General features: G+C 32.5%; 2 long non-coding RNA genes across 3 annotated transcripts in view; both read right to left on the bottom strand.

Annotated features, from left to right (window-relative positions):
• LOC127736206 (uncharacterized) overlaps positions 1-5,910 on the bottom strand; it is a 56,925-nt gene extending 51,015 nt beyond the window's left edge. For both annotated transcript variants that reach the window (XR_007998851.1, XR_007998852.1), the window contains exon 1: positions 5,825-5,910. This is a non-coding gene — a long non-coding RNA (uncharacterized LOC127736206). The remainder of the gene's footprint in view (positions 1-5,824) is intronic.
• LOC127736213 (uncharacterized) lies at positions 3,599-5,627 on the bottom strand. The gene is made up of 2 exons (XR_007998860.1): positions 5,525-5,627; positions 3,599-3,687 (listed from the first exon to the last, which is right to left on the bottom strand). It is a non-coding gene; the product is annotated as an uncharacterized LOC127736213 (long non-coding RNA).
• Positions 5,911-15,378: the final 9,468 nt, after the last annotated feature.

Below are 15,378 nucleotides of genomic sequence, written 5' to 3'. Positions count from 1 at the left end.
GATTTCATACATAGGACTGCAATATGGAATTGTGTTGCAATCCTCCAAAATTTGATGTAATTTATTAACAGGGCTTGGTTAACATATAATGTCTCCCGTTGTTTTTTTAAATAGTAATTAGGTCGGAAATATTTGTATTGTTGGTACGAAATTTTCTCTGATTGCGATTTATTCTACGCCAATGAGAACGGTTTTTACGAACAGTTTTAGAAACTATATCCAAAATGTTAACAGAATCGGTTCTCAATATATTACCAATTCCCATGATATTATCATTAAGACCGAGAGGATAGACTGTCTGTAATTTTTTAATCCAATTTGATTCAATTATTTTCCATGATCGTACAAACTTTGAATGAGATTCTCCAGGCTGCTTATTTACTACTTCTAAAGGTTAAACTGTTGAATATTTAATAGGATGATTGTGCTTCTTAAGGTGTTGATAAATGATACTTTTGAATTATGGGGTCTTTTAAAACGATTTAGGTGTTCTTGTGTGCGTTTAGATAAATAGCGTCCAGTTTCATCTAAGTACTGAATACCCGGTTTGTGTGAGTAAATAGATAATACTGTTATTTTTTCAATTAATATCAATTTCAAAATTTAAGGCAAATGTGCGACCATTAAACGTGGACCTTACCATATTGTTGGTGGAAAGAAGGGGACTTGTAAGTCATTTTTTGGCATGACACTTATCGATAGAAGGGTAACCACGATTTTTATTATTAAAAATGTTAGCGATTGTAGTATTTTTAGATAAGCGATTATAAATATTGAGATGTGTAGATACCCTTTGAACAAGTTTGGTATTTAGTATTTTTCCATTTCTGAGTTTCATTTTTTTTTAGTTTTTGGTTATCCGCATATCATTTGAAAGGAGCAAAGACTAGCGTCTAGAATATGAACCAGCACACAGGAATGAATAAAGTGAAAAGATAAAACTGGTCGTCATCAAGTACACGACAAAATACGTAAATCAGTTTATTTTCGACGTATGAGTTTGAATGTCCCTTTGATATCCTTCGGTTCTCTTTTAAAGGATAATGCCAGCTTCTTTATATTTATTTTAGGAAACTCGGAAAGCCGAGGGCACCGAGAAGTGGGTTCATAGAAACATCTTGGATTGTAGACATCAATAATACACCTGGAAGTGTACATTAGAAAAGTATTTAAACATTATTCGTACTACACTCAAAGATGTTCATTTACTTTGCCAATATAAGTTTTGCAAGGTTGTCTAACGTTTTCGTCTATCAAGAAAGTATTTCATCTTAAAGTGTGTTGCCTTGCTTCGTTATGAACAGTTTAATTGGATAATTAAGGTGTAAATACAAAGGCATAATTTCCCACAGTTTAAATTTGAACCACAGTCCGGTCAACGCAAAGATCCCGAAAGTAACTGTAAATACCACACAGCAATGAGACCTACAATATATTTGACTGATGTGTCGTGCCACTGAGATAACTGTAAAACAAACAACCTTAAACATTTAAGTACGACAAAGTGAACGCCTAGATGTCAACAATTATAAAACTGTAAGGTTAGCCATGTTAGTGTAACCAGACATAATTTTTAATAGTGAAATTAAATCTAAGTTTTGAATATACCTAATATTTAAGCTTGTGGTCTGTCACTAACAAACTTTAGCAATTCAGTATTATTTCATACATCTACAATGTGCCATAATATGCTTGTAAATAAAGGCAACAGTAGTATACCGCTTTTCAAAAGTCATAGATCGATTTAGAGAAAACAAATCCGGGTTACAAACTAAAACCGAGGGAAACACATCAACTATAAAAGGAAAACAAAGGAAACACTGAAGTGCAACAAAAGCAACAATCAGTAACACTCAGAAACATGTCTAATTCCCCAAACGTATAAAAAAGAAGATGTGGTATGATTGCCAATGAGATATCTCTTTACAAGAGACCAAATGACACAGAAATTAAAAACTATAGGTCACCGTAAGGCCTTCAACAATGAGCAAAGCCCATACTGCATAGTCAGCTATAAAAGGCCCCGAAATGACAAATATAAAACAATTCGTATGACGTCCCTGAACTGCAAAAACTTATCTAGTTGATAAAGGGCGCCAAAACGTGTCTTTTTCATGAATGCTCAATCGTGTCCATTTAAACAAAAACTCCCAAACGTGTCCATTCCCTTAAAAGTGTTTATAGAATCCCCAACGTCTCCTTTTTGAGAAAGCTCCATGGTGTTCATATATTAAAAACGCACAAACATGTCTTAACTATTGAATTGATGGTAAATATTTTATCGTCCTAGACATGAATGAAATATTTGCCACTGTACGTTAAGCAAGCAAAAATTAGTTATTTCATTATTTTCCTTTAGTCGATTATTATTAAGATGATGCATATTTAAAATGACTCGCATCTTGCAAGTTACACAACCGTTTTTAACGTATTTTAAAGCTACCTATATGTAATACATATTTTTTAACGATTATAAATTATAAGGCTGGTATCAGGGATGCTTATATGACATACACAGTTATTTTTCTTGTTTATATCTCTTTAGTGAATGTATCGTAAATGTTATTGGCGTCGTTGATGACATATTAGCACTAAAAGATTTGAAACGTTCTAGCGTTTTAAAGTGGACACGTTTTGGCAAAAAAACAATTATCGGACACGTTATGGGGATGCATGCGAAACAGGAGACGCTTACCCTGTCGATACACCCGGTCTCTCTCCTTTGGAGTTCATGCGATCCCCTCATTTTTTGTCTGTTAACTTGGATTCAATCATTTACCAGCATATAGTCACAGCAGCTAATACGTATCAAACCGCTAATGAACTCTATCAGGGCTCATATGTTTCAAAAAGTAGAATAACAAAAATACCGAACTCCAAGGAAAATTCAAAACCGAAATTCCTTTATCAAATGGCAAAACCAAAAGCCCATACACATCAAACGTGTGGAAAACAACTGTCATAATCCGGACTCGGAACAGGAATTTCCTTATCTAGAAAATGGTGGATAAAACCTGTTTTTATAGCTAACTAGATCTCTCACTTGTATGACAGTCGCATAGAAGTCAATTTTATTGAGAACAGTGTGTGAACAAAAAAAACAAACATAATCGGTAAAAAAAGTCAAAAATTGGGGTACAACAGTCAAATTAACCTTTATTGATTTGAAGGCAACATTAATAATGGAAAATAACTGTCATATTCCTGGCTCTGTACCGGCATTTCCTTATGTAGATAATGGCGGATTTAACCTGTTTGTATAGCGAGCTAGACCTCTCACTTGTATGGTAGTCTTAAAGAATTCCATTATATTGACAACAATGTGTGAGCAAACCAAACAGACATAATAGCTAGAAATGTCAAAAATCGGGGTACAGCCGTAAACATTGTTATAATCTTAATCACTATAAAAAAAAACTATGTCAACAAAATTTCATATAAATATGTTTTTCTTTGTTGAAATAGTTATTTGTTTTTAAAGGACTTTCCATTTGAATTTTTCTTGGAGTTCGATATTTTTGTTATTTTACATTTTTTATATTGACACTCTATGGACACTGACGAGACTGTAGATTTATGATAAAAAAATCAACACAAATTCAATGCAACGATTATATTTTATATCAGAAATGTAAAAAAGGAAAAGCATTCGTTGTTCGTTCGGGATGAGATTCTGTGTTTAATATCCTACAAAACAAAGAAAATAAATGTTATTATAGCATAACTTTGGCTTTACGAAGTTATCAGTTTGTGTAATTTCAAACAGATTTTTTTAAACGAATATTTTTACGTTCTTTAGTGTATTTTTGTTGTATTGTTTTGTCGAATTGTTGTCTTATTGACGTTTATTTCATGTCACATTTTACTCGTATTTTCTTCAATTGTATTCATCATTTTTTTTTGAAGATCTGTAAATATGAATTGTAATGCTCTTTTTGACGAGAAAAAATATACGAAATGAAAGCAAGTGACGATCAAATTGGGGTATGTTTAGGATCATGCAAAATATGCAGGTTAATACTTTGGTTTCTTTATAAATTAAAAAAAGAAGCCTTAACTATCCCTACATTGAATTTTAGCACAGTATTAGAGACATAAATGTTACGTATTACCCAAAGAATGATGTGTTCATCCCTGGAGATTTTAGTATTGTTTATGTAATACTGACAAAATTTCAACAAAGTGCAGGTAAGTCAATAAGAATATGAATTTTTGTACAATTTTTCAAGAAAAAATGATTAAAATCAGGTACTGAAATTGTTTTTTGTCGAAACTATTTACATCAGCCACAAAGGTCAATGATGAAGTAATCGAGTCGACCTTACCTAATAATTGCAAATATCACGTTTCGATCATAGTTTTATACTACACTTGGGGAAACTAAATTACTGATGAATCTACTGTCTTTATCTGAATGGAATCGATTTTTTTTTTTTGATTTTTTTTAGTTAAAAAAAGTTTAAAGATAGCTTGGGGAGAAATGCATGATAAAGCATGCGGGGCTCATTTTAAGGCGAATATCAAATGATAACACCATGAAATAAATTCATTTAATTTCTTTAAGCTAATTTTTGAAAATCGGAAATTAATATCAAAATTGAATTATAAATTAATGATGATATATATATAAATATATATATCTACTTATGATATAATTTATAAATGAATACCCCATGATATTAAAATAACTAACTTTAAAAGTGAAATACTCAGCAATCAATTGATTCACTCTAGTTTTTATATTTTAGTTTTCGCATTTAAAGAATAGAAGTGAATGACCATTAATTATTTTTTCGTTTAGTTACTTGCATTTTTTTGCAATAGACTCTGACAGACCTACATGTAAATTACAAATGTACCTTATCAACATTTCTATTATATTCGATTCATTTTTTATCCTATTGTAACTGATGGTTACTTTTTTCCACTTTTCCACATTTCAAGAGAGGGGTTTATAGAGTTTTGGTGTTTGTCATATTTTTGACTATTGTATATTAAACGAGATGAGCTTTCTTTCCTAAGTATATAAAATTTCTATTTTGTTATAAATATATAATAGTCATTTGATGTATATAAATAACCTTTTTTCATTTTTCTGTAGGATTGTTTGATTTTCTACCTTGATGATAAACCTGATCTTAGAGTTTCTTGTTAAAATATTAAAATTTCTTCACATCTATGTAACTCTTATTTAGGTTAATAATTAAAAACCGAGGTTGATTGTATCTTTCCTGGTATTTCTATGCATAGGTTCCATTTAAGCAGACGTGGAATTCTGACAAAAACCTTATGCATATTTATTCCGCTATAATTATGGTGGAAAAAATTTTGAATTAAATTCCCCATGAATAAGGCATGTCGTCAATTTCGCAATATAAAGTCATAGATTCATAAGTAAGAGAATGAAATGCAAATATAGTAACTGTAGTCAAAAAGATAACTGAATGTAAACCATTCATTGAGTAATAAAAAGCCAGTCAGAAAATAATAGTCAAATAATTATTTAAAACAGACAATAGCTTACCTTTGCCCTTTCCATATCCATATCCACCTCCGTAACCACCATATCCACCACCGTAACCACCAAATCCACCTCCGTAACCACCATATCCACCACCGAAACCACCAAATCCACCTCCGTAACCACCATAACCACCATATCCACCTCCGTAACCACCAAATCCACCAAATCCACCAAATCCACCACCATAACCACCATAACCACCATAACCACCACCTTTTACAATAACAACTTTTCCTTTGCCATATCCACCTCCATAACCACCACCGAATCCACGGTATCCTCCGTATCCACCTAATCCACCATATCCTCCGTATCCACCATATCCGCCGAATCCACCATATCCTCCATATCCACCACCGTATCCACCAATTCCTCCGAATCTACCACCAAATCCACCATATCCTCCGTATCCACCTATTCTTCCATATCCTCCTTTATAGGAGGCGCTGACTGCGCTACAGATGACCAGGAGTATACCAACTAAAATCTGCATTCTGCAATAGTCGAGAAATCTATAGATTACGGAGTATTTAAGAATCTCGAATATAATAGTCTAAAGTTAAGTTAAACTGTTTTGTGTGTTCAAATTTCTATTATGCGTGTGCCAATCAGTAGCTCTTGGTCGTAAAGACCATTAGTTGGTTATAATTTAAGAGTGATTTATTTTGGTAAAAAAGACCACAGAGGGATGAGTCATTACTGTTCTGTTTTTCTACGAAAAACATACAATCTTTTATCTCATGTTGTGAATTTAGTGGTAAACATAAGACTAAATATATGCACCACCAGATAATTACCCAATTCTTAGTTATTAAAGTACATGTATATATACATCATCTGCATATATTAGACAAAAATCAAAAATCAATACCAGTTCATTTGACAAGTGAAAAAAAACGTATTTAGTCCAGGAATATACTTATACATTAAAAGATAAAGTAATTTAATGATACTAAATTCTTTATGGTTTTAATACCACTTCGTAGTTAGAAGGTTTATAGTCTTTAATGCATGAAATGATAAAAGTCACATCGTGATTACTTATGATTTTCTAGCTTTTTGGCATTAATAAAAGATGTGAAATATTTACTTCAACTAAACAGAATTTCAATGACAAAAAGTATTTTATATTGCTGACGGTTATATGCTTTCACTTGTCGATTTCATTCGATTTAAAAGGTGGCAATTTTAACGATAGTATGAAGACAATTGCCGAAAACGACAAACGCAAAATTTTCTCAATTTTAAAGATTGACAAAAGTTAATTACTAAATGGAGATGGAACAGTTACCTTTACAGACTGTACAGTTAATTTTACAATGACAGACTTAAGAAACTTACTTGATTTGGTGCGATGATACAGTGGTGTGCTGAATGTTTGGTTCTATAAGACTTATATATTGCTCGTTTCATAATGAAATATGATGTATTATACAAATAACCACAAATCAATCAAAATTAATAATGCATTATAATACTGAAAATTATTAACAACGAACAATTGATCAAAATATTTTTTTTAGAAAGAAATAATACTTTCATAATGATAAATGATAGACTAACAAATTTTGCACTATTTAAAATATTTTGTTATATTATGGTTTTAAACAGTCATCATCTAAACCTTAAATTCCCCTAGATTTTTGCGAATCTACACAATTACTTATCATTTTCTTTTTAATTTGGTTCGTCTGGAGTGCCTTTCCGGATTTGCCTCAACCAATAACGCCCAAAACGTTTAATGTGTTTAAATACATGATGGCTATAAGGCCAAAAGAGACTTCAATAATAAAGCCAAAGCCACCTACCTTTACAGTTTTTGCATTTTTGCATGGAGAAGTTGGACCCTTGCAAGTTGGGTACCATTAACTTACTTAATTCATGTTTTAATAAAAACACAGCATAATAAGATTTTAAGTTTGAAACATAAATGAAAGGTATTTTCAGAGAGGAATGTATATTTGGTATTTTGAGAGAGGAATGTATATTTGGTATTTTGAGAGAGGAATGTATATTTGGTATTTTCAGAGAGGAATGTATATTTGGTATTTTAAGGGAGGAATGTTTATTTGGTATTTTGAGAGAGGAATGTATATTTGGTATTTTTAGAGAGGAATGTATATTTTAGTCATTATATGCATTTGTGTTTCTTGGAAATAATTGTATCAACGCAGTAACATTATTCTTTATTCTGTCAAAGCTTGTAGACTGACATGATTGTATCAACGCAGTAACATTATTCTTTATTCTGTCAAAGCTTGTAGACTGACATGATTGTATCAACGCAGTAACATTATTCTTTATTCTGTCAAAGCTTGTAGACTGACATAATTGTATCAACGCAGTAACATTATTTTTTATTCTGTCAAAGCTTGTAGACTGACATGATTGTATCAACGCAGTAACATTATTCTTTATTCTGTCAAAGCTTGTAGACTGACATGATTGTATCAACGCAGTAACATTATTCTTTATTCTGTCAAAGCTTGTAGACTGACATAATTGTTATAAAACAAGAATATTAAGATAAGTATTTGCTATAATTAAAGTCATATTATTGGTTTTATAGTGACAAAAAAATGGTGCTTGAGATTACAAAAAAAAATAGCTCCTAGAGTTTAAAATGTGGTTATTTTTTCTAGTTTCTGAACGGTTCTGTTTGTGTCGATAGTTAGCTCAAATAAAAAAGAAGTTAAGTTCGAATTTTTTACTCGAAATTAAAATTGAATATCAATTTTTCAATGCCAAATATATATATTGATACTTTTCAAAGAAACCATAATGCTTAATTATTTATGATATAGTGATAAAAAAGAGCCATTCAATAACAATACGTATGTTAATAACTGAAGTTTGAGTGAATCTAAATTTTAACCAATGATTTCTCTTAGTTCAAAATTGCAACAAATTGAACATGAAACGAATAACAGGAATCACTAGAATAACTGGACATACATCAACCACTACCACCAGACTCCTCTGAAAAAAACAGATATAGAAGAAAAGAAAAACAAACAACGACCAACACACGGTCAAGATAGCCTGACTTTGTTATATTTTTCTTAAGTTTTTTTGTTGTTTTTTTTTTTTTCATTTAGTTTAATTTTTTTGCAGGCACACACATTACGTATTCAAACTGCTGAGTACATAAAGCTCTTTTTGTAGAAGAAACACGCGGTTGGCGCCAAAAAAATTAAGCCTGGTATCTATGAGTTTATTTTCAGGATATTCATTAAAACAAATATGAGAGTTTTTAAGTTAATAAGACGGCAATAATAAGACACAACTTATAAAATGTTATTTAAAGGTTAACACACAGTCGTTAACAATACTAAAAGGATCTAAACCGTACATAACCTACTAAATCGCTCAGAGATTAGGCAAGTCGTGTGATGTTATCAAGGTCAAAACATATCTACGCCTCATTTTGGAAATGCAACAAACCATTTTGGATTTTGATTTGCAAAGACACATGTGGTGGGGCTAAACTGGTGTGTGCGTTATCCCCATTTTTATAACGATCAGAGGAATACCAGGGGTGAAAATATATGATAATAAAAAAAAATGTATACAAGATTTTATAAATTTTCATAAATCTGCTCTTGCAAACACTTTTTAAATGTAACTGTGCAAATGCAACAAAAATGTTGTAAAATTATCCTCTTATGGTTAAAAAATAGAGAGGTGAAAGATACCATAGGGACATTCAAACTCATAAGTCGAAAATAAACTGACAACGCCATGGCTAAAAAAGAAAAAAGACAAACAGACAAACAATAGTACACAAAACACAACATAGAAAACTAAAGACTGAGCAACACGAACCCCACCAAAAACTGGGGGTAATCTCAGGTGCTCCGGGAGGGTAAACAGATCCTGCTCCACAAGTAGGAGATGGGCTTTTTGAAAATTGACATGTAGATTCCGGTGGCCGATGTTCAGTTTTTAGATATTTCTTCATATATAATCTTTAATCAGTCCGTATATTTTTTTATTACATCTCACTGATAACAAATGATTTGCTTTGGATCCGTTATTACATATTATCATTGATTTAACAGGGTATTTGATTCATCGGTAAATATAGCATACTGAAACTCTTACATCAAGTGAATATATGTTTTATTCAGCCTTTATTCATAGGTCTATTCCACTATTCCGAAAGATCAAGGCCTTTACAATTAACTCGATTTGTAATGACAAAAAAATACATTCAGAACAGAGCTGTAATAAATAGATCATATCATCAAATCAACAACTCATGGAAAAATTTCCCATGGGTCACAACTCTTTCCCTATGTGCATGACGACGTCTTCTACTGGTTTGAACTTTTGTCAATTTAGACCCATTATAGGTTTAAGGCCCTTGCCAAGACTGCGAATCAGCATATGCTTTCACTTCACGATTATCATCTCATACCACTGCTGTATTAAACGAAGATCGTTTTGTCAATAAACAATAAATCAATAAACGAAAAACAAATATGATTTACAGCAACAAACGACAACCTCTGAAATGCATGTTTTACAAGAAAATATTCTTTTTGTTCAAATTGAATTCAATTTCAAGCGTACAAAAAGTTGAAAAACGTCTGATGTTTATTGTAGTCTGGGTTTTTGACACAAATTTATCAATATCGTACTTCATTTGAAGATAAGCTTATAAAATCAAACATATTCCATCAGGATAAAGATAATAAGAAAAATAGGTTTTAACATCTCGTTAGAATTGATTAACATCTCGTGAGAATTGAATTTCGCTTCGGATCAACACTCGATATTTAATTTCAATATTGATAATAAACGTAAATTTAACTTCTTAACGTTCTTATTTAAAGAAGTCTTTCATCTATTAAAAAAAAGAACGTTTTGACCTATAGAAAGGTATATTTCTTTCTTTTTGACGAATCTATATAGTTTATAGTAAGTCGGGGCATAAGTATTTTGGCGTAGGAGTGTTTATTTATTTCGGAAAATGTGAGCTTTTTTTACTATGACCATTGTACAAATTTTAAATTATTCAATGTTGTTGTTGCATGTCTTTATATTTATAAATTATAACTTATTATATTTAGGACAGTTATCTGATAAATTGTGTCTGATCCTTTTTGTTATATGTAATAGCAAATGAAATAAGCAAAATGCAAAATGCAAAAAATGAAAATAATAATAATAAACTCAACAAAGGCTCGTTTATTATTATATTTAAATTAGATAACTCAAGTTGATATAAAGCAATATCTAATTCTTATTCGTTGTGAGACCTATAATTATCACATTTATCTGTTTCAATTTGTGCTTCTGTAATACTCCTCTCAATTGTTTCTGTAATCAAATTGTTCTTACATGTGTCGTTTCTTATTGAAAACGAAACCCCTTCTGAGAGAATATAACATCGTGAAAGAGACTTGCTTTACTGAGAGAATATAACCTCGTGTAAGAGACTTCCTTTAAAAGGCATGTATGACTATTAATACATAAAATGGGAGACACAGTAGTTGCCATACTAATGAATTTCACACCCTGTAATAGACTGCACTCTATACCTTGTAATAATTTAAACTCGACCTATCAAAACGAGCCGTAAACACCAGCCAAAGAGTTTTCGAACAAATACAGTATACTATCAACAAGAAACACCAGCTCTTCAGAGTTTGAATATGGAATCCGGACATGCATGATTTATCTTCCTACAATACAAAAACATCATCTGCTTGAACTTAAAAGCGTTGCATCTTTCGGTTGAATCTTATTATATGCAACAGGCTACTGGTCACGTGTTTTAGTACTTTGATTTGAATGTTGAAGTACAAGAATAAGAAAGAGAATGATTTTTTAACGGAATCAACTGAATCATCCAATAATGTATAAAATACGAAATATGAAAACAACATTTAATAAAGGAGTAGGCCCAGTAAGACCCCTTTTTGGCCCCAAAATATAGCAGTTTTACAAAATTGTTAAAATGTAAATTTTTAGCTATTTATTGGAAAGAAGAATACTTCTGTTACATAAATATGGGCTGTTTTTGACAATACAATGCACATGTATCGGGTACTAACATCATTAAGTCATGCTAAATTACTGAAATCTTCGAAATTTTAGCATTTTGGTTAATTTTTAGACGGTTTCCGTCTGAAATGGAAGTGGCCGCATTTGTGTTCATTCTTAATATTTAAATGTAAGTTGTATTTGATGATAATACATAACATATATAAAGGTTGAGAATGAACACGGATGCGGCCACTTTCATTTTTGACAAAAACCATCTGAAAAGTGACATATTATGGCATATTTGATAGATTTTTCATATTTAAGCTTGAATTTGAGCGTCTTTAATGACTAAATCAGTTCAAATCTTTCACATAAACTAATAGAATCGACTGAAGTAGACACTTAAGTGTTTAAAAAGTTTCCAAAATCTTTCATCAGATGAACCTGAATTTTGAGGCCAAAATCGGCCCTTACCGGACCTACTCCTTTCATGCGTCCAAAGCGCTATTCTGAATTAACCTTCATCAAGAACGCTCAAAGCCAAATATTTGAAAGCCAATGATGTAGAAGAACCAAAACAGTTGAAGATCTATTTGACCAAAATAGGGGACCTAAATATAAATGCCAAATCCATCTAAGGTCAACTCTGCCCGAGGGATTTGAAACCTTAGTTTCTTAGTAACTTCTAAGTTTATGATCAGAAAATTTTAGAAATGTTTGATATAAATCAAAACCGAAGTACTGACTACTGAGCTGATGATACCCTCGGGGACTGATAGTCCATCAAAACAATTTCAATCGTTTAAATATTTGTATTTTTTTAAAATAAGGTGACGCCCATCTATATCTCATCTTATGACATTCATCGTCATACTTTATCAAGATTTAGTCGTGAGGTGATTGATCTCATAAGTGAAATCTAATCTTATCTCAGAAAAATTCAACACATGTCCGACATTTATACATCATGTTAAAGGTTAATTAGTGTCAATATGCCTATGGCAATAGGCTGGCTCATTAAACGTATAAAAATTACAAAACGGCAATCCACCTCATACGTCGATAAAGGACAAACATTAACATGACACAAAAAAAGATAAAAACAAAATTCTTATAACACTTCACAGAACACATAACCTTTGGGCGTTCCTGATGAAGATAAATTCAGGAAAGCGCTTCGGACGCAATAAGTTGCGCTTGAATGTGCTCATAAACAACAGAGAAATTAATAAAGTGTTGTTTCATTTTTTACAGCACGTGATTGAATCTGCTTCAGATGGACTATTAGTCCCCGAGGGTATCATCAGCTCAGTAGTACTGATTATTAAGACCTTTCTTAATTGTACGTTTATAAATCTAGAAATTATTAAAAAAAAAACTAAAAGGTTTAAACTCCTTAGGCACAGTTGGCTTTGGTTAGATTTGAATATTGTGTTAGGTCCTTTTTCGTCATATAGCTCTTTAACTGTTTCGGTTGTTATACGCCTTTGGCTTTCAAAAATTCGGCTTTGAGCGTTCCTTATAAAGAGTTATTTAATTCTTTATAAAAAATTTCCCCATTTTCATTATCAGGTATTTGTTCAGATGTGAGAACGGGATTAACTAAATGTATATTATTATTATGTTTCAATATTATTCGTGAAAGGTCGAGCATCATAATTGCAATTTTCTCAAATTATAAAAATAAATGCTTCAAATTTCTGACACGTGACGTCGCCAAAATTTAATCTTTCATTTTCTCGATTCTGATAGTAAACATTAAGGGTACTATCAAAATGCATCAATCACCAACGCAAAAAAAGAGACATACAAACAAAGACAAACAGCAACGAGCAACACAACATGGTCCAGATAGCCGGACTTATAACATGTACAACAGTTGAACACAACATGGTACAGATAGCCGGACTTATAACATGTACAACAGTTGAACACAACATGGTCCAGATAGCCGGACTTATAACATGTACAACAGTTGAACACAACATGGTCCAGATAGCCGGACTTATAACATGTACAACAGTTGAACACAACATGGTCCAGATAGCCGGACTTATAACATGTACAACAGTTGAACACAACATGGTCCAGATAGCCGGACTTATAACATGTACAACAGTTGAACACAACATGGTCCAGATAGCCGGACTTATAACATGTACAACAGGTGAACACAACATGGTCTAGATAGCCGGACTTATAACATGTACAACAGTTGAACACAACATGGTCCAGATAGCCGGACTTATAACATGTACAACAGTTGAACACAACATGGTCCAGATAGCCGGACTTATAACATGTACAACAGGTGAACACAACATGGTCCAGATAGCCGGACTTATAACATGTACAACAGGTGAACACAACATGGTCCAGATAGCCGGACTTATAACATGTACAACAGTTGAACACAACATGGTCCAGATAGCCGGACTTATAACATGTACAACAGGTGAACACAACATGGTCCAGATAGCCGGACTTATAACATGTACAACAGGTGAACACAACATGGTCCAGATAGCCGGACTTATAACATGTACAAAAGGTGAACACAACATGGTCTAGATAGCCGGACTTATAACATGTACAACAGTTGAACAAAACATGGTCCAGCTAGCCGGACTTATTACATGTACAACATGTGAACACAACATGGTCCAGATAGCCGGACTTATAACATGTACGGTGAACGCAACATGATCCAGATAGCTGGACTTATAACATGTACAACAGGTGAACACAATATGGTCCAGATAGCCGGCCTTATAACATGTACAACAGGTGAACACAACATAGTCCAGATAGCCGGACTTGGTACATGTACAACAGGTGAAACAACATGGTCCAGATAGCCGGACTTATAACATGTACAACATATGAACACAACATGGTCCAGATAGCCGGACTTATAACATGTACAACATGTGAACACAACATGGTCCAGATAGACGGACTTATTACATGTACAACATGTGAACACAACATAGTCCAGATAGCCGGACTTATAACATGTACAACAGGTGAAATTGTTTTCTAAGAACAAGTTAACATTTTCTTTCGTATAAATTATCGTCAGAGGCAATTCTTTTATGACAAATGTTTATGTGTTGAACGCATACTTCAAAACACAAAAATGTCGTCATTCGCCTCAAAATCTAACCAAAATTTTAAACTGACTCATTCACAAGAATTCACAAATCATCATTGTTGCCAGAAGAAGAATCTTAATGAAAGATATCATGATAACAAGTAAAAGAAAAGCAGATAGATATGTAGATGATTGGTTAGTATATGCTTACATTACGGTAAAGGATATCTGGAGGATGCAGTATGATTGGTTAGTATATGCTTACATTACGATAAAGGATATCTGGAGGATGCAGTATGATTGGTTAGTATATGCTTACATTACGGCAAAGGGTATCTGGAGGATGCAGTATGATTGGTTAGTATATGCTTACATTACGGTAAAGGGTATCTGGAGGATGCAGTATGACTGGTTAGTATATGCTTACATTACGGTAAAGGGTATCTGTAGGATGCAGTATGATTGGTTTAGTATATGCTTACATTACGGTAAAGGGTATCTGGAGAATGCAGTATGATTGGTTAGTATATGCTTACATTACGGCAAAGGGTATCTGGAGGATGCAGTATGATTGGTTAGTATATGCTTACATTACGGTTAAGGGTATCTGGAGGATGATTGGTTAGATGCCTTGTCGTTTAATTTATTTGCTTGTGAGAAACTATGCCTTTTGCATGTTACAATGTGACTGTTGCACTTTTTTGTCCTTTTTGGCTTATAGCTCTTCATCTTTAATAAGCTTTGGATTTTCAAATATTTTGACCTC

The sequence above is a fragment of the Mytilus californianus genome, unplaced genomic scaffold, assembly GCF_021869535.1.
Source record: "Mytilus californianus isolate M0D057914Y unplaced genomic scaffold, xbMytCali1.0.p SCAF_3, whole genome shotgun sequence".
Taxonomy (NCBI): Eukaryota; Metazoa; Mollusca; class Bivalvia; order Mytilida; family Mytilidae; genus Mytilus; species Mytilus californianus.
This window is presented reverse-complemented; position numbering and strand designations above follow the sequence as displayed.